Consider the following 21,465-nt stretch of genomic DNA (forward strand, 5'->3'; position numbering starts at 1 on the left):
TAACTGCATTAATAACCAAATAAAACAAACTTAGATTACAAATGCGTTGTGTAATGGAGCATGTAACTAAAACTTCAGAATTGTAGAATCCGGAAGATTTTTTTTTTTCCGAGTTAGAAGTATAACAAAATACGAGCAGTGTTCTAATAAATTTTTAAATCTTCATATTCTTTAATATTACTGCTGTTTTTGATAACATGATCATAACATAACTGATAATTAATTATACTGCTGTTTTTGATAACATTAACAACTTTCGTTGGTGTTAAAATAAAATCTAGTAATTCTGCTGAATACTGCTTTTCATGAAAGCACGAGAATATTTTAATGGGATTATTAAAGTATCTGTAATAAAGAAAAAAAGAAAAAAGTAGGTTAGGAATAAACAGTTAAGTAAAAGGAAGATTGCTAATAATATATATTAACAATTGTATATATGTGTAATTTTGTGAATTGTGAAATAATGATATTTGTTCATTTTATAATTTAATAAATAAAAATTGTGAAAAAATTATATTTGTTCATTTTATAATTTAATAAATATTATGAAAAAGCTACGTACTTTTTAAAAAATCATTTGCACTTGTTTTTCATTATTGCATTTAAATTTTATTCATTATTTGAATCAATATATATAAGAATATAAGAGAATCGTATACATTTTACAAGTAAAATATTATACGCAGTATGAATGGAGATATGTTACTGTAAGATCCTAAAGTCTGGTAAATCCTAGGTTTTACCAGTAAAACCTAGCTTTTACCAAAGTAGCTTGTTAAAAGCTCGAAGTATGCTTTAATATGATTCCACTTCAGCCTTTGAGGTAAAACCGAGGAGTTACCAATGCCTTCTGGTAAAATCCTGAAACGAGGGATTTAAATCAACCTTGAATAAGCCTCCGCACACAAATTCCGTCATGACACATTTCTGTTCCTGCCTCTCCTTATTTGCACCATTCGCAGTCTAACTTGGACATAATTTTTACAAGCAGCTACGATCTAAAAAAGAAGAAGTTTGGGCGCAAGTGCAGAATCGCCCACTTATCGATGTGCACATGGACAAAGTCAAGGGAGTGCGTAGTGCCAAGTTTGTGTAATTCTCTGATGTTATTTTAAGCAAAAATAGGTCGTTGTGTACATGGACACTGAGTTTGTGCAATTCTTAGACTTGTTATTTTCAAGTTGGCGATTTTGAGAAATGCGCTAAGCAGGGGTGATTCTGCACTTTCCCTGAAGTTTGTTTCCATTTTTACATACTTTGCTTTTTTTATTTTGCTGATGGGAAATGAGTGATGTTATGCGGAAAAAGATTATGAAATTTTGTCTGAATTTGTAAAAAATAAGCCTGATAACTGCTTTTATTTAACAAGTGAGAAATGTGTGATGGAGAAACAAACAGTTCATTACAGAAGGTTGAAACGCTGTCGTATTCTAAGTGGAGGAAAGGACAAACTTATAATATCACTATTTGCAAAAATCCTATATTATGTTACAACTGATGAAGTCTTCAACACAGCACTCATATTGCAATTGGCCATGGTGAAAGAACTTGCATGATTAAAGAACTGAATCTAAGTACAAGAATGTAACAGTAGAACCTATCTTCACATATTTAAGACTATGCGAACCATGTCAGAAGAAACAAAAAACTGTGAAAGAGGGGATTGTAATTAAATCAGTTGTGCATAGTGAAATGAATTCTCGATGCCAAGTCAACCTAATAGATATGCAGTCCAATACTGATCGTGATATGAAATTCATTTGAGTGCATCAAGATCATCTTACACAATTTGTCCTACTCCGAAGTTTACACAGTAAAAGAATTGTTGAAGTAGCATATCACTTTCTGGATATTTTCATAGCTTTTGGAGCCCTGAACATTCTTCATTCTGATAACAGGAGGGAATTTTGCAACCAAATCAAATCGTAAACAGTTTATGTGAAATGTGGAGTGATATAAATATAGCTCACTGAAAACTGAGACACAGTCAGTCACAAAGTTCTGTCGAACGGGTGAACCAAGATGGTGAGAACATGTTGGAAACAAATAAGATAGGAAATTGGTCAGAAGGATTAAAATTTGTTCAAAAATAAAAACAAAGCATGTCAGGAGGGATTCAAATGTTCATCTTAATGAAGCTATCCTGTGATGTCCTGCAAAGTTGTCCTATGAAGCTAGGACTTGCTAACTCAGTTTTGCCACATAATTTGATTAGTAACATGACCACTGAACGGGATTTAGAAAAAACTTATAAGTATGTATTACTAATGAATGTGTGGTTAATACAGAAAATGGGAAAACTAATCTCGAATCAACAGTTGATTTAGAATTGCAAGATAATAATAATGCATATGAAAAATAATCAGACATAACAATGGAAGCAGATACTAAAGTTTGAATTGAAATGAAAGAACCAGATATATGCTCTGACACAACGGGTGCAATTATTAAGAAAACTCAAAATGTGAAAGTGTTTCGAGAGACAGTTAAGGAAGGACTTCAGAAGCAGGCAAAGAAGATGAAGACTGTGTCTACTAAAAACTTTCCGAAACCTACATTTGGACAAATACTTTTGGAAAAATGTTAAAATAAAAGTACCTGATATTGATAGATCAAAAATGGATCCAAAATCAATAATAGCCATTATTAGAGATATTTAAGATGATGAGTTTTTATGTTTTTGATAGTAAGTTCGGTAAATTAAAATCGTTGTAAACAGGAAAGCAGTTTATTTTTTGTAAAGAAAAATTTTTTGAACATTGAAGAAGTTGGTATAGAAGAAGTAAGTGTATGTGAAATAGTAAAAAAAAAAAAAAAAAATTCTTTAGTTGGGGGACAAGGACTTAGAAAATGCAGCTGTTAAAAAAAATGTACTACGAACATCTGTTTGTGCAAATCAGCTGATCTACTTTGTAAATCCAAATGCCATAACAATCAAACTTGTTGTAACAGGTAATAAAATGTATTAAAGTAGTAGTACTAAAGAAAAACATGCTACAGTTTTCTTATTTTTTTAGTTACGTGCTTATTTAACTCTACCTTATATGTTGTGGTATTTCAATTCCTAGGTTTTTAATCTTTTCTTTTTTTTTTTTCCTCGTTTTCAATCTTAGAACTTTGTATTTATCAAGTAATAAAACAGAAGCTGCTTACAGTATCATCTGTATTCAGGCTTACAGTACTGGATATTAAGATCCTTCAAGATTCAGTGTTATTCAAGTTTGGCATGTTTGATAGTGAATACAAGTAAAATATGTTACAAATAAGAAATATTTGAATTTCAGTTATTATAGTTGATACTCAAGTCATAAAAATGTTATTTATTCCTTGTTAGTTGAAATCATATTTTAGGATATTATGAGTTAAATTTTGTAAACTATATACTTAAAAAGAAAAACCTTTGAAAATTTGTCCTTAGGTGATAAAACAATATTAAAACATAGCATATAAGCATAAAATTAGAATTCAATAGCCAAGCCAGGATTTAAATTACTAAAGTTTAAAATGCTAGATTTAAATTACTAAAGTTAAAAATAGTGTGAAGACAGTCTCATGTTATTTCGAGCTTCCCAATAATGTTTAAGTAGAGAATTCTTTGTTAGAGCAGGACAAAGAAGGAAGTGATCACTATCCATAAAGCCAGAATGGCAGAGATAATCAAGACTATTAAAAATTCCAGTCTTACTCATATGGACAGCCCAGCAATGATATTCCACTGCTAATCAAAACACAACTATTGTGTCTTCACAAGGGCACCAGTCTAGTAAATCATCAAAATCCTTGAGTTTTTTCCTCAATGTAAATTAAACAAAACCCTGCTGAATTTTAAGCTTCGTGGTTCAAAGTTTATCTGAGACATCTATGAAAGTCTAAGAATGTTGTTGAAACTTGAGTTGGAAATTTGTATCTCATGAGACATGCGCAGTTGTCCAGTTCAGTATAAAAGTAACTCTTAGGGTTGTTTTTTTCAGTGCCAGTCAAGGCGAAGAATCTGATTTTGCATTTGTTCCAATTTGTTCTTTAAATCCTCAAAGGCAGTTATTAATTGAGTGCTGGAATATTTCATTACAGTAAGTAGGTTTGTAAGTTGTAAATAAAGTGAAAGTCGCATATCCCCACCTTACTCCTGTTGTTTAATTACATTGAAACAATTATTTATCCTTAACGTTAGTTACTCCACCCATTAATTCCAAGACCAATTCCTATTTAAGACAATTACCATGTAGTTAAAAGTTTAGAAACAATTATTTCAATGATAATTCCTCCAATCCATTAATTCCAAGACAAATTTCTATTTAAGACAATTCCCATTTAGTTAAAAGTTTAGTATTGAGGCACATGGATATTATTATATAAAACTCCAAGTCAAAAGGCTTGTGACACAATACAAAAGTTATACAGGCAGGCATGTTATTTAATTGGCACCAAGTACTCAAGTCTTCATGACATCATTTAATTAACTATTTCTGTGTATCTTTTTTGAGGATGGAGGATCATATCACCAAATTTTCAGCATACATCAATACATTTACATCCCTATCTTCTAACATAAATATAAGATTGTTGACATGTATATTACAAAGGAACAGCTGAACATAGTATCCTAGGGAAGACGGGACTGAAGTTGCTTGTGATGAGATATGAGTAAAGTGTAATGCAATATGTTGTGTTATTCATAACACAGTGCATTTATTATAAGACAGATCATTTAAAAAAATCATTATTTGAGTTTTGCATTTCTATTTTTTATTTTATTTTCTATTACTTGATTCTCCCTTTAACACAACTGTAATAATAGAGATACAAGACTGAAATAATGATTTTGTTTCTTACCTGCTTTAAAATGAACACACTGTATGTCAGTGTTAGACTAATATCAAATTATATGGAACTAGAAGCATATCTTCTGTCCTTCATTTCTTTCCAAATTCAGTACCAAGCATCATTTCATCATGTGGTGGAATATGCGAATTAAACTGTTGGTCATACAGGTATAATTCCACTGTGCTAATGCTGCAGCCATCCAAATTTTGATAGGGAACACCCCTGGGGATACATCTGAGTGTCTTCCATTTCTCGTTCCCTGCCACTAAACCACTCAAGAGGACTTTTGGCTCACTAGTCTTTTTAAATTGCCGCATATCACATACATACTATTACACTAACAAACATCCATGCACTCTCTGGAATTTGAACCCAGGCCCAAAGTAGTATACTTTTAATGAAAACATAATTATAAGGTGGCAGATGAAATTTTGGTAGTTTGAATTTATTTGACATTTCCTATGTTATTAATTTTATGTGTTCAATTGTTATTATTTTCACTTCTATGTGCGGTTTTTATTGTTTCTTTTTTGTGCCGAAGAATTCAATGAGTTCATAGTACAACATCAGTAGTGATGCAATAACTTTTTTTTTTTTTTTCTCACAGTTTACATAAATACAACTTTACAATGTTTGTAAATAATGCTTTTATATTCAATTATCTGGATTTAGTATTTAAAGAAACAATACTTTTCCATTATGTGCCTGCCACCCTTTTTGACACCTGTGAAAGAGAAGTTAAACACATGTTGAGACCTAATGGTAGCATTATTGGTGGACTGTGTGTATGAACAAGAATAATTAAATACCCACATACTATTACAATAATACCTATAAGATGTGTGGCAGATGCATAATGGAAAAGTACTAAAGTAACTTCAATTAAGAAGAAGAGCTATCAAAAGCTCAACATTGGCTGGGAAATTTGTGAAAAGTATGTAATATTGAGAAAAAAATTGTGAGATTTTGCATAAATAACTAAAATAAAATAAATTGATATAGTTCAAGAAAAATAACTGAAAAGGCTGGAGGTAAAAATCCTGAGTTCATGACAGTTACTTCTGACTATGATCCTAGTATAAAGTGACCACATTTTCATTGAGACAAACCGGGACAAATGGAATGAAATGAAAATTGTAATTTAGTTATGAAAGCAGACCAATAATTCAAAAAATATATTTTATTGTATACATTCATATACTTTTCTATAAATATACAAAAATATATTTATTATTAACTATTGATAACTATAAAATATTTGCAAAAAACAGTAATTTGAATATTATATTTTTTAATTAATTTAAAATTTTATTTAAAAAAATTATGATTTTCATTCACAGTTATATTTTTTATCTGAGTGAATACTTTGCAATAGATTCGGATCATTTATTGAAATGTCGTGAAATTTCTCACATGAATTGGTCAAATTATATTTTATCCTTAATACAGATTTTAGAGTTTTAATGTTCAACTGCATTTTTTCAATTGTCCATATTTTATTGATACTAGAAAACACACGTTCTGTTGCTGCATTTGTTTCTGAAAGAGCGCGTGTTCTAAAGTTTTCAAAATATTTTCATAAGGAATATTATTCTGTTCAAAATGAAGGAATAACTCCGTCCATTTTTTATCTGTTTCCGCATTTGCAGACAACCAACATTTCATTTTTTCTTCAGTAACATATCTTTTTACCAGTGACACCTCATCAAAAAGATCATTTTCGCAAATATTATTTTTCAGAAAATGGTTACTACTATATTAAAAAGATTTTTCTACATATTCCCATAAAATCTCCTTTTTTAATGTCACCCAATTCTTTTATATTCAATTTCTATGCTTTCACAAAAATCCTTCAAACTTTCAACACGTGCAGTATATATATAAAAATATGAATAAATTTTTGCAATAATATTTTCAAGATCCACTGGAAGTAATTCAGATGCTGTTTGAATAGTACAGTCAAAAGTCTTTAATCCGGACTCGTTGGGACTTCGGCGATTCCGGATTATCGATTTTTCCGGATTATAGATCATCAGTTTAAATCTGGTAAGATCGCATGCAGAAATTATAAAATTAAAAATATGAAACCGTAATTTATAAAATAATGAGCAATTATGATCGAAAGGGTATCAAAATTTACAAAAAAAGAAGCTTAATATTTATTTGTTTACTTTATTAAACATTTCTTTCAACGCGCGCATGCGTAAAGCATACATTACGCATAGTCGAAATTAGAAAATTGCAACCAGAAAACTATTTGATTTGTATTCGTGATATTTATAATGACGAGGAATTTGATTTAAATCATATCAAAGACGGAGTAGATCGAGATGTAATACAACATTTAGTAAGGAATTATAAGCCGACTAAAATAAAAACATCTGCCCTGAAGATAACGATAGTGCTGACAGATCAACTTCCAGTTCATTGCTCGCCGCGACGTCCCCCCCCCCCCGCGCAGAGCAGCGTGAAATTGATAAACAGATTTCGGAACGGTTAGATAAACAAAGGATATGCCTTTATCCATTTTTTGTAGCAATTCCACTTTTTGTTTGATGGACATCGAAACATACTTTCGTTTTGTAGATCCTTTGGGAGCTCCAGCATCGGAAATTCTATTTGACATAACCGAAAGTTCAAGCTTACTTTTATAAAATTGCTCTTACAGTCTGCAAAAAATAATAAGCCGGATCCAATCCGAAGATTAAGGAACAACGCAATCATCAACATTAACTGTAATAGATAATTAGATAATTTTAGCTTATACCGTCCGTTATTAAACGCGCACGCGAAAACGTATTCTACGCTTGCGCAGACGCATATGCAAGTCGTAAAGGTCTTGCACGCACGCGTAAACGCCTATGCGCATGCGTCAACGCGGCGCATGTGCAGAAAGATTTTAGCTTTGAGGTTCGGATTATAGATCATTCCGGATTATGGGTGTCCGAATTAACGACTTTTCACTGTATTGTGTAGAATGTGTCCTGGACAAGCTACTCTAATAATTTTGTGGTTCAAATGTTCGTTAAGTTCGTAAAAACGTTATTGATGCTTCTTCTAGCTTTTCCACCAAAATTTGCATTAGTGTTATCCTCACAATAGGCAATGATTTTATAGTTCAAATTATTATTTTTTAAAATAGTACTTATTGAATCAAAAATTATTTCTGAAGTTTCACCCGGCAGTGAAATAAAATCTAATATTCTAATTTTAATTTCTGTTTCTAGATCAAAAAGTTTAACAATTGTGGAAAATAATTTTAAATCTTTGTGGTTGGAAGCATCATAATATATGGATATAAATGTGCATTTAAAATCTAATTGTTTCTGCAGTTGTGAAAAGAATATAGTGAAAAAATATTACAAATAATTGCTTCAGTTTTTGTCGTTGCATCTGCAAATTTTTTGTCGTACAATGTTTTGATCATTTACGATGTACAATCAATTGATCTGAAACTTTGATTGTGGTTTATAGTGTGGAAAGCAAATAGCCCTTGAGCTAATGCTAGCTGTTCCTCCATTAACAATAGATATTCCTTGACGAGGCGTAACGACAATGATCGAACACCACCGAGTAAATCTAACTCGTTACATCACCTATTATAGTGTACTCTGCATACATTTTATGTGTTTTTTTATTTCTTTATATTTACTATAATAATTAATAAATAATAGGTAATATATTTTAACAGTACATTTAAAATAAGAAATGCAGATGTTTTCTAAAAAAGCGGGACATTTTTAAAAATCTGTGGGGCACGGGACAGTCCTCCAAAAAGCAGGACTGTCCCGCCAAAATCAGGACGTGTTATCCTAGTAATTTTCACATTAGTAATAATGAGAGCAATAATTGAATTGCTTTAGCATTTTTCTCTTCATAAAAGAAATTGAGTAATGTACTTCAACATTGATGTGATAAGATAGAATCCTTCTGTAAGTGATGGCAAAGAACTGAAAGATCATCTAGAGAAAGGAGATAATTATTTTATTTTAGAAAATATTCACCAAATCATTGCATCAGGGACTTGAACAATGGAGATCATAATTAATTAATCATAGTGAAGAAAAAGACCATGCATTTTGCTTCTGTTTTAGCTGTTTTTCAGTAATAAAAAATCACTCTCTTATGATGGATATAAGGACTTGGAGCATTTACATCTGCCTCTGAAATGAAATAAAAGATGTCTAAAAACCACCTGAAACCTCATGAGAGCTGGCACTAGAATCTGTTTGGTCACACCAGATGACATTATTTAGAAATAGGAGCCCACCAGCGGCGAGCGGTAAAGTCGCCGAACACTGGTAGTTCGGTCCGAGGTTTGAATCCTGCAAACGGGCTGGCTGCATGGCCGTTTTCGTGGTTTTACCCATGTGTAACGTGTATCAGTTTCCCTTAGAAAGTCCTCCACAAAGGCATCCCTCCCTTTAGGCAGATAGCCCTCAAGGCTTTGCCATAGTTAAATAACCTAACCTAAAATTTAGAAATAGTTGAGATTACAACAAGTGGAAAAAAAATCTAGTGTTGAAAAGGCCTAATCGTGAATCCCATAAGAAATTATTCACTTGTAATCTAAAATAAGAGACAGTAGATTCGATGCAATAAAATTATTAAATGTAGGCTTTAGTGTACAAAAGCATAGCAAAACATGTAATGGCCACTTCCCAAAGTTCAGCTGAACTTTTATATCCAAATTGTTACTGAAAATATCTAAAAGACTACTTTAAATTATTTCAGAAAAAAAAACATTAAAGTAAGTTGGTTTATTTCATTTCTGGGACTAAATAAAAGAAAATAATTTATCCAGAAAAGCATTAAAATATAATGATTTATTTTGTTTCTGGGAAGATAAAACAGAAGAAAAGTTATGCAGTCAGGAATGCTAAGTAATGCGACATATTTTTAGATAATAGTCATTAAATGATATAAGCAAAATACATTATAAGGTTTAATGTGGATGAAGGTATGTTCCATGTATAAAAATTTCTGAAAATTTCACATATGAAAATATATTCTGAAAATTCAATTTAAACTGAATATTTATATTAACAAACATTTATCAGATGCAAATATTCTTGTCCCAAACATGTGTGCTCAAAGTCATGACAATAGATACCACATGAAAAGAATACATTTAGGAGTTCCATAAATAATGCATTAGGGATTTGAAGCACAGAGCTGATTTTTATATTATCTCTTTACATTCTCTGAATCATAAGAACTGATTGAATTAAAAATAATCCCTCAACGTTTTCTGGTGAAAGGTCTAGAAATTATGTGTTTTTATAATTATAAATATCAATACATATTTTTGAGGTTACACTGAGGAATTTTTAAAACATATATTGCAATGCTGACTCTAACTAAGTAGAGCATTACGTAGATATTTTTTTGCCTTAAGCAGAGGCATACCCCTATGTTTATTGAAATTAATGATATTTATACGCTTTCATATTCATTGAAGATAAATATTTCAAATCACAACATTCTAACACTTATAATATGTTCAATCATAGCTTTATATATTCAGAAAAATTATGTTACGAATAATGATCTATATTTATAAACTGAGAAATGTTTAAAAAATAGCAAATATCAAAGAAACAATAGATAGCAATGTAAAAAATGCTGTACTAATTATGTAATTTTATATACAGTCAAAAGTCGTTAATTCTGACACCCATAATCCGGAATGATCTATAATCCGGACCTCAAATCTACAAACTTTCTGCGCATGCGTCGCTTTGACGCATGCGCGTAAGACCTTTACGGCTGCGAATAGGCGTGTGCGCATGCGCATAATACGTTTACGCAAGCGCGTTTAATGTATAATGGACGGTATAAGCTAAGCTGAAATTATCTAATTCAGGTAACGTTGCAGATTGCGTTGTTCCTTAATCTTCGAATTGGATCCGGCTTATTATTTTTTGCAGACTGTTACAGCAATTTTATAAAAGTAAGCTTGAACTTTCGATTATGTCTAATATAATTTCCGATATATATTTACTAATATGTAAAGGATCTACAAAGCGAAAGTATGTTTCGAAGTCCATTAAACCAAAAGTGGAATTGCTGCAAAAAATGGATAAAGGCATATCCTTTGATTATCTAATCATTCCGAAATATGTTTATCAATTTCACGCTGCTCTGCGGAGGAAGGGAAACGACACGGCGTGCAATGAATTGGAAGTTGATCTGTCAGCACTATCCGTATCTTCAGGGCAGATGTTTTTATTTTATTTGGCTTATAATTCCTTACTAAATGTAGTATTTCATCTCGATCTCCGTCTTTGATATGATTTCAATCAAATTCCTCCCCATTATAATTCGCTTCCGATAGTGAAGAAAGTGACACAGAGGTTATTGAAAACGAAAAAATTTCGATTGACAAATTAGTCGGTATTCTCGACACAGCAATTATAGGACTTGAACAGCGGAACTTTGTAACTGAAGAAGAAATTATGTCTGTTTATAGAATTAAAGAGAAAGTATTATCACATAAAACAAAGCAACTTAAACAACTTACATTGAAAGAAATGTTTAATAAAAAAAACAAATAAAGATTAAGCTTTTTTTTTTTTTTTTTTTTTTTTTTTTTTTTTTTTTTTTTCAAATTTTGATATCCTTTAGATCATAATTGTTCTTTATTTCATAAATTACGGTTTCATATTTTTAATTTTATAACTTCTGCATGCCATCTTACCCGATATAAACTGATGATCTATAATCCAGAAAAATCGATAATCCGGAATCGCCGAAGTCCCGACGAGTCCGGATTAACGACTTTTGACTGTATATAATTTAATTCTCCTTACCTTTATAGAACAAAATCATCAATATTTTTTCAAGAAGGAATTTGATAGCTTAATTCATATCCTATACAAAGAATAGATGAAGATGTTTCATAATTTTTTATTATTTTAAGATTATAGAAGCTTCTCTTATCATCAGCAACAGTAACTGGGAATATTAGCCTTATTTCAGCTTCAAATTTCATTATGATTGAATTAGGCTGTAATTAGAGAATTATCTTCAAAAGATTTAAAGCAGTCTTACTGTTCAAATAACCGGTTTTTAAAGCTAGAAAGTTGTGATGAAATTTTTATTTGTATATCATTTAGGTATTTAAATTCTAAATTATAAGCTTCTTCATTTGGATAGCTTAAATTTTATTAATGTTAATTTTTCACTGATTAGAAAATGAAAGTCAAAAGATAACTCGTTAAATTTACATATCTCAGTTTTTTTTTTTTTTTTTTTTTTGTTGTTGTTGTTGTTGTAAGATTAAAACGTATATTACTTCTTTCATTTCTACTACGAGAATTCCCCCCCTACAAAATTAGTTCTTTTATCAATTTATTACATTTTCACCTTCTCTTCAGATTAGGTTACTTATATTTAAAGTTAAATATAAAATTTCTAAAAAATGTTTTCAGAAATAATTTTATGTCTTCATTCTAATCAATGACAATCCCTCTTTTTTATATTTATATAAATAATTCAATTCAGTTGTAGATTGTCAGGATTCCTTTGGTATGGGAGATGTGAAGGATTAGCAATGCCTTCGCCGGGACTCGAACCTAGACCACTCGAATACGCACCGAGTATTCGAGGTTACATGAACACCACGAAACATTACACCACGAAATTACATTACACCACGAAAGCATGCAGAAAGGAGGGGGGAAAATATCTTAGGGAACCCAATCGCCAAATCCTGATGGCGAAGAATCATCATCCACCATCTTTTAGGTCGGGTAGAGTCATTAGGTTATTTTCGAGCAAGAGGATATGGGAAATGAGAAATACCCTCGTCAGGACTCGAACCTCGTCCTTTCGAATACGAAACGGATGTGCTAACAGTTACATCACGAAGGCATGCTGAAAGGAGGGAGAATAACAAAGCAAAATAAAGGAAATTTTCTCCTGGGAAATTCGAAATAAAATTTAGAATGCAAAAGTGGGCTATTGTGGTAATAATTGGCAATTAAGAAAGCATTTTTAGATTTGAATATAAGCTACGAGATAATAAATAAAGGTACAGCAGTGTAAATAAAAACTAAATAGTAGAGTAAAGCAGAAGAATTATTGCTGATTCCATGGACAGATCCCGACTTTTTAAGGGGAATCATAATAACATACATATATATTGCGTTTTAACGAAACTTTCCCGCCACCTCAAATATCGTCCTCGCAAACATAATACGCTGGCGTGTTTAATCATATTTTGTCAAATGGTTTTTGGCATTTGAAAAAAAAGTGATTTATTTTAGAACACTCATAGAGATATTAGGTATTTTTTGGAAGCAGAACAAGGGAAAAATTAGCAACACCTTGGCCGGGAATCGAACCACAGACCTCTAGAATACTCGCCGAGTGTGCTGACCACTACACTACGAAGGCAGGAGAAATTCTTTATATACTCTCCCTTTTAAAGGGCGTCTGGGGTTTTAGGGGATCCAATCGCCAAATCCTGGGTGTGGAGAATCATCATCAACCACCCTTTTAGTTCGGGCGCCACTGTAAAGACATTCGGTATGTTTTGGGAGTAGGAGAAGTTAAAAATGAGCAACACCTTCGCCGGTAATCGAACCACGGACCTCTGGAATACGCGCCCAGCGTGCTGACGACTACACTGCGAAGGCATGCTAATAAGGCGGGAGAACTAGCTTATACACTGTGTTGTGAAATTTGTAAAAAATTATCGTTACTATTAAGTACAAGGTGTCTGAAATAGAACTATCACGTACCAGATTAGAACCATCATTTACTTCCAATTCTGTTTCAAAAAATCATCTACAAAATGTCACCAAATCATGTGCTACAGCTTTAGGTACTAATGTCATAACATATGACACTGTGAAGGTTTGGAACCGAAAGTTCAAAAACAAGGGCTGGGCTCAAAAGCAGAGCGCTCTGGCAGGCCTACTGACGTTGGTGAGGCCCGCTTGCGAGAACTTGTAGAAGAAAATCAGTATAGAACCCATCGAGAGCTTGCTAAGGAGTTAGACGTTAGTCCCATATCCATTAGCCGCGCTATACGTCGCATAAACTTGACGTATAAGTTCAATCGCTGGGTGCCACATGAACTGTCTTAAAAAGATAAGGATATACGTTTTCGGGCCTGCACTAATCTGCTCGAATATCAACGCAAGGACAAAATTCTGGACCGGATCGTCACTTGTGATGAAAAGTGGATTTACTTCAATAACACAGGCCGAAAAGAGAGTTGTTCTGTGGCCTGTGAGCCCGTTGGCAGCGTCGCAAAGCGCAATTTGACTAACAAAAAGATACCTTCCAGAATACGTTGGCTCATGCGAGCAGTGTGTGGTCGGGCGTTGTACTGCTGATAGAGGGCATTGGCCACTCCCTGAAGGTACAGAAGTGTCAGCAGCCGCAGCACATGATCCACGTATCATTGGGCCGTCATAGTGCCTTGAATACGAACTAGAGGTGACCTGGAATCGTAAGCAGTTGGCCCCCAAACCATGATGTCGCGCAGAGGAGCGTTCCACAATTGCTGCCGGGATTGAACCTGTCTCCACATCGACGCCACACTCGGAGACTATCATTGGAGAAACAGAAGCTAATCTCATCCTGAGAACACGACCTATGTGCCATTCCGTCGTCCACATCGCTCGAGCACGGCACCATTGCAGACGTTGGAGTGTATGATGTGGGGTCAATTGCAGTTTCTTAGCGGACGCCACGAATGCAGGCCACTAGTTACCAATCGACGGCAAATAGCTCTGGTCAATATTGGAGCATGCAGGGTGTCTTGAGCATGCTGCAGAAAGGAGGTAGAAATGACTTGCGAGTGCGCCACCTCCTGTCGTCGAATGCGTCGGTCCATACGTGCTGACGTCATTCTGGCTGCACCGGCACCCGTCGAACTTGGCACATTTTCTTGTTCCAACCATCGTTGCCACAGCTGGTACACTGTGGACGCATCAAGGTGTGTGTCAGCTGAGGTTTGCCGTATGGACCAACCTGCCTTTCTCAGTCCGATCACCATGCCCCTCTTAAATTCTGCTGTAACTGCCTCCGTTGACGGCCTGGCATTCTCTGCTATTAGACGCGTCCTCTAAGATAAGAACAGATTTTGTACGATGATTTCCCTAGCAGAAATAACGGCACTAAAGTTGAACATTCTGCAGGTTCCTTCCCTTATATCTTTTTCAACGTGCGTTGGAGAGCTGCACATCTCACATCATTCGCATAATTCGGTGAGGTGCGTCTACCCTGAAATTTGCGTAATTTTTAGGCCTGTCCTGCTTGGTGTTGCATTTTCCAATGTTGGGTAGTGTATTTTCTCTCATATCCTTGTTTTAAACAGTGCAGAATTTTTGTACCGTTAGATAGGACGAAAAATAATATTCCAAATTAAGAGTTTTTGGAACTTCTAAAGTAATTTACCAAATTTGTACTTTTAAAAAAAATCATTCAGTTTTTTTTTTTTTTATGGCGTTATTCTTGATTGTGACGAATTTATGATTCGAAATATTTGATCCTTCGTTTTTAGCAACGTACAGTTTCAAGTGATGGGCATTTAATTTGCACACAAATGTAGATTTCAGCAGGTAAATTAGGTACTAATTATGTTAACAGATGTGGGCTTGGAAGAGTTTGCCGCGTTTTAAAATATTTTGAATTTTTGGAGAGAGATTATGTTGCAATAAGACATTTTTAATCATCAAAGCGTTCCCTCAAAGCTATCGGCAAATAATGTTTACTTCTTAAATTTTATTTGAAATAAAACAGAGCCTGGTATATATAACGCAATTCGAAAAGGAAGAATTTCCATATTAAAAATTAAAGGGCCTGAAATAAAAATAGAATTTTTATCTTATACAAACATACACATATACAAAGTGATTAAAAAATATCAGCCAAAAATGAAAGGCAGATAGAGGGGATGAAATAAAGAGATTTTGTAATGGAATATGTGCGCTTAGAGGGGATACAGGCCGTTGTTGAGCGGTAAGTAAAAGCGTTTAGCTGGCGAAAATCATCGTTACTCTTGCAGATTTGGAGCGGCATGCATCCCTAAAAAAACACGAAATTCGGCGGTAAAGCTCAGAACCAAGGATACTGCCTTGCGGGATACTGGATCTTATAGGTCTTGGAGTTGACTTTTCATTTCCTTGTGCAACGAAGAATGTACAGTTTTGCAAAAAGGAGAAGATCAGAAGAATAAGTTCTCTAGGAAGTCCTAGTTTGATAAGCTTGAAGATGAGCCTCTCATGGCAGAGGCGGTCAAATGCTTTTGCCACGTCCAGCATAAGGAGCGCAACACTTATTGTGAAATGCAGATCCGACGAATTCAACAATTCTCACGAGTTGGCAAATCATGCTAAGATTTTTTCTGAAGCCTTATTGATCGTTAGGTAAAAGATGAAAATATGGCTCGATTCTTGTAAGTATAATTCGTTCCTAAATTTTTCCTAGGCTGGATAACAGACTGACAGGTCGATATCCGTCAGGTTTGGTGAGAAGAAAGGTCTTTGCTTGATAACAAGGATCAGGAAAATAATTTAGTGTGAAACAGGCGTTAAGTATGCTGGCAAATTTACTGATAATATTTCTGGGCAAGTTACGAAGCATTTTGTTGGTATCTTATAATGTCGTGAAAGAAAGGAGTGGCACTTAAAAACAAAGACCATAAATTATTGATGGGTAATTTCTTTTCATCCCCCAAACTTTTTTTTAAAATTTATTAAATGAAAATAAAACAAATGCATATTGAACTATTATTCTGTATAGGAAGCATATCCAAAATGATATAAGGGGAAAATTATCTGAATAGAGGAGAAACGAACAGTGCGTTTCACAAATGGGATGACAACTCTACGCTGGAAAAATAAGCTTGACATTTTCATGTTGATTCATATGCATAATCTAGTGGTTATACACTGACTACCAATAAGTATTTGGACACCTATGCAAATGATGATATCTGCGGTCCTAAGGTACGTCACGGACTCTGCCGGTATATATCGTGTAGGAAACAGCATCGGCTTTAGTCGCGGGCAAGATGCCTCGCAGTTCGGAGCTCTCTGATTTCGATAAAGGTATAATTATCGGGTATCACAAATGTGGCCGATCCTTAAGGGACATATCTAATGATCTGAAGTACCCAAAATCGACAGTGGCCTATGTGATTAAGAAGTGCAAGGTGTGCGATGATTGTCTGAATGTGCCCCGAGTCGGCAGACCAAAGAAACTGAAAGATAGAGACCGACGAGAGCTGTCCAGAGAAATTCGGAAGAACCACACCCAACCAATGTCCCTCATCCGCGAGGAGTTTCTACAGGTATGCGGGAGTATTGTTTCAATGAATACCATCCGTAAGGAAGCACATTTGCTTGGTTTTCATGGTCGTGATGCTGCCCATAAGCCTTTGATCACAAAGTCCAACCGCGCTGTTCGGTTAATGTGGTGCAAAGCACATCGAAATTGGACTGTAGATCAGTGGAAACGGGTTCTTTGGAGAGACGAATCAAGGTTCACCCTTTACCGTTCGGATGGCAGGGTCTGGGTCTGGCGTCTACCTGGAGAACGTCTCCTGCCAGAATGCATTGTGCCAACAGTCAAGTTCGGCGGAGGTGAAATTATGGTCTGGGGGTGTTTCTCCTGGTATGGGCTGGGACCCTTAGTCCCCATTCATGGTAAGCTCAACTCCGATGCCTACTGCACTATTTTGGATGATAATGTGCTTCCTACGTTGTGGCAGTTTTACGGGTTGGACCCGTGTTACTTTCAGGACGACAATGCCAGTTGTCATGTTTCGACGTTAACCAAGGCTTGGTATGGTGCCAATGGAGTTCATCGAATGGACTGGTCTGCCAAAAGTCCAGACCTGAACCCTATCGAAAACCTCTGGGACGAGTTGCATCGCCGAATTCAGGGGTGCAATACCCGTGCAAATTTGGCGAAGGAACTTCTATGTCTTCTCCAAGCCGAGTGGAAGAATATACCACTAGCTGTCATACAAAGACTTGTGAAAAGTATGCCCTGGAGGGTCCACGCTGTAATTGCCTCTCGTGGAGGCTCTACCAATTATTGATTTTGAATAAAATTATTTTTTCTTTTCTATCACAGGTGTCCAAATACTTATTGGTAGTCAGTGTAGCTGCTGGGAAGTCAAAACTCGAAATTGCAGCTTGTTGCTTTTTCCTCGTGTCTAACGTGATTTATAAGCCGCTTTCTCTAGAAGTCTTCGACGAACTTAAAAGTTAAATTAATTAATTAAAGAAATTCGAGGACTATCTGTGTGGGAAGAGATGCCGTCGTAGAAGACTTCCTAAGGAAAGCAGGCACACATTCACGTTTTATATGAGGAAAGCCATGAAATCTTTCATGTTCGCCTGAATTTTAACCCCGGTTGACCTACCAGTGTTCAGCGATCTTACCACTCTTTCGCTGGTGGGTTCCTCCACAAAAGTATCCATATTTTAGGCAACTAGCAATGAACTTCTGAAAACTAATGAGCAGATTTTAACGAAATTTGCTATGAATATACATTTATAACAGAGAAAGAGATGTACTATTCAAAAATCATTTCATACATGCGCTATTGTCAATAAAGTTCACGATGCAAGGATTTCGAAAATCCACGTTGTGATATCGAACTAAAAATAAGTGTAATATGGGCTATGTGTCCTTCTCACAGCCAGACAGGTCGCGCAAGGTGACGCCATACTGGACATGAGGCAGTTAAGGAATCCCTGTGTCAGGCGATCCCACTTCTACAGCAAGGCAGTTTTCAACTTCGCTTTAGTTCTTGGAGGGGGAAATGGCGAGATTAAACTGGACTACCAAAAGCGTCGTCGAAGACATGTTTTATAGGATTAAGGTGAGGACATCTAGCTGGCCAGTCCATGTTGACAAATATACTTTACTTTACAAGTAATCGTTGACTAGCTGAGCCCTTTATAGACAACCGTTATCGTTTATTAACAGGAACCCACCACCAACTGCGCTCCTGGAAAGTAGAAAAGAGAGCTCTAAGATCTCTCTATACCTTGTAATAGTCTGGAAGCATTTGTCAAACACATGCAGGGTGTGTGGCTATTCAACATAATGCCTGTTCAAACCATTATACTTCCACAACCATAATGATCTTTTTTCTGATGAAGAGGGGGTGGTATCTTGTTGCATACTCTCTCCAGATAACAGAGGCGTAGCTAGGTTTTCAGCGCCCGGGGACAACTGAAGATTTTGCGCCCCTTTCTCTGTGCCAAGAACTGAAACATTTCATTCTAAAATTTCGTAACATCAATTTGGCGCCCCCTGAATGCTGCGCACGGGGACAGATGTCCCCCCTTGCCCCACCCTAGCTACGCCACTGCCAGATAAAGATACGCTAAGAATCAGTGCCCCAGGATGAATCGCGGCTCACCTGTGAAAAAGCACGCTGCTCCGCTGAAATCTGGCTCAATACATGTGTCATCTATACTATGCTAAACATGCTCTCTTCCGTGCTGCAGTGAGCAGAACGCAACCAGAGATTTTCCTGGCATACAGCCCTGTCTCACGAAGCTTTGAGGCAGACCGTAAAACTCGAGTTACATTGACAGCACACATCTCACGTAACAGCTGTAGCGGTCCTGTGTCGCCGCCCTGAATGTGCTAAATTATGATTCTTTCATCGTTTTAAATGTTTGTGGACCTTGTCCAGGTCTTCTTGATATAGATCCATTGTGTACTTCTCGGAAGTGCATATAAAATAGGAACGCTATAGATCCATTGTACTGAAACTACTTCCGGAAATTGCAAATGACATTGGACTTTACATTGCAGCCATCTGCGCTTTTGACTGTCCTATCTCCAATCTACTGACAATCCTCCCTTATTCCATCATCTATACATTCTTGGCTACTAATTTTACCTGATACGTCATAAAATTTACCCCCACTCTTGCGAGAAACACAGCAAATGTTGTGAAGAAGTACAAGTACACAAATCGCCGAAAACCCTTCGTGCGGCCTATATCCCCTCCGCAGATATGCGTACGCTTTATATTCGACATGTTTCATCATAATTCTTTAGAGCCATAATTAGTATCTTTGGTTCAATACTTTTTGTAAAAATTGACATAATTTGCAAATTTTCTTAATTTTGCACTTCAGTGTAGTTATGCCAAGGCCGTCTTAACGCATGTGTCCGCTGAGGAACACATGCGTAACCTCAAGTGCATACGCCCTATAGCCCCAAGTGCGTACGGGCCCTATGCTTATGCGTTTATATTTCACTTACATTTCATTTTTCTGAGCAGTGGCTAGCTACATATCTCTTCAGGTGTCAAACTGATGTTACGAAATTTTAGAATGTTTTTCATTCTGTAAATTTTACTACTTTCATGGGGAGGGCACAAATAACCACTATAATGGTTTGGTTTATTAGATTACGGCAAAGCACTCGAGGGCTATCTGCCTTAAGGGAGGGATGCCTTCATGGAGTACTTTTTATGGGAAACTAGCTCGTATACACGTTACACATGGGGAAAACCACGAAAACGCCCATGCAGCCAGCCCGTTCGCGGGATTCGAACCTCGGACCGAACTACCAGCGTTCAGCGGCGTTACCGCTCGGCCGCTGGTGAGCCCCTATAATGACTCTTCTCATTAGGGAACAGTAATAAAGGAGGGCAGAAAAGTGATTTGGATCGTGCCTTTCTAAAGGGCTTTACAACCTTTTTTTCGCTGTTCTAAAGGATGTTTTCCGCGAAAAAGCGCGAATTAGGGAACTCAACAACATGTTTCAGCTGTTTTTAGAATGATGTCTGTTTGTGTGTGAAAATTTTTTCATCCACAATAACGCTTGCTGGAACTTCCAAAAATTCCCATTTTCCATATTTAAGCTTTCTACATTCGTACATAAAGAGTTGATTAGATTTTGGGCAAAATTGGACAACTAGAAGTGGTACTTTGCTTGAAGCTCATAAGGCCTGTTCACACTACTTATACTCCAACCTAGAGCAAAACTTGTCAGCAGTCAATGTGTGAATGACATTTTTACAAATTTGAAAATGTGCATATAAAGCATATTTTTATTACCCATTTATTAATTTTTAATTAAATCATTAATTGTAATTCATTTAATTAGATTAGCTTAAAATATCTCTCTATATAAAATTGAATAAATAAAAATCTTATAAATTATATGCATATTTTATTAGAAATTTTCCTTTTATTAAAGCAGAAATATCAAATTTTACTAAAACATTATTGATGCAAATATTTTAAATCACAAATAATCATAGAGAAAATTAGAATCCATAAATCATATATATTTAGGTTTCTGAATTCTGATTTCTACAGAAAAATAAAGTTTAAAAAAATTGAATTTTAGATACAGAAGAATAGTACATATAATGATAATAAAATTACTTATAATTTCTTTACAAATAATGAATATAAATATTTATAGGTAGCATGCTTAGTAAGATTAAGCTCTAAATTATGGAATTTTTTAAATAAAGTTTCTTTTCTCATTATATTTAACTTTTCAATTAGAACTGCTTCAAGTTTCATGCCTAAATATAGTTAAAATCTGGTCTTATCTTTTTTTCTTTTAATGGAAAAAAATTCTTTTGCAAGCTGTATTGGAACTTAGTATAAAAAAAGATATAAAGTAAAAAAA

The sequence above is a fragment of the Stegodyphus dumicola genome, chromosome X2 (genome assembly GCF_044657685.1).
Source record: "Stegodyphus dumicola isolate Sdum_Otavi_A_Nest chromosome X2, ASM4465768v1".
NCBI lineage: Eukaryota > Metazoa > Arthropoda > Arachnida > Araneae > Eresidae > Stegodyphus > Stegodyphus dumicola.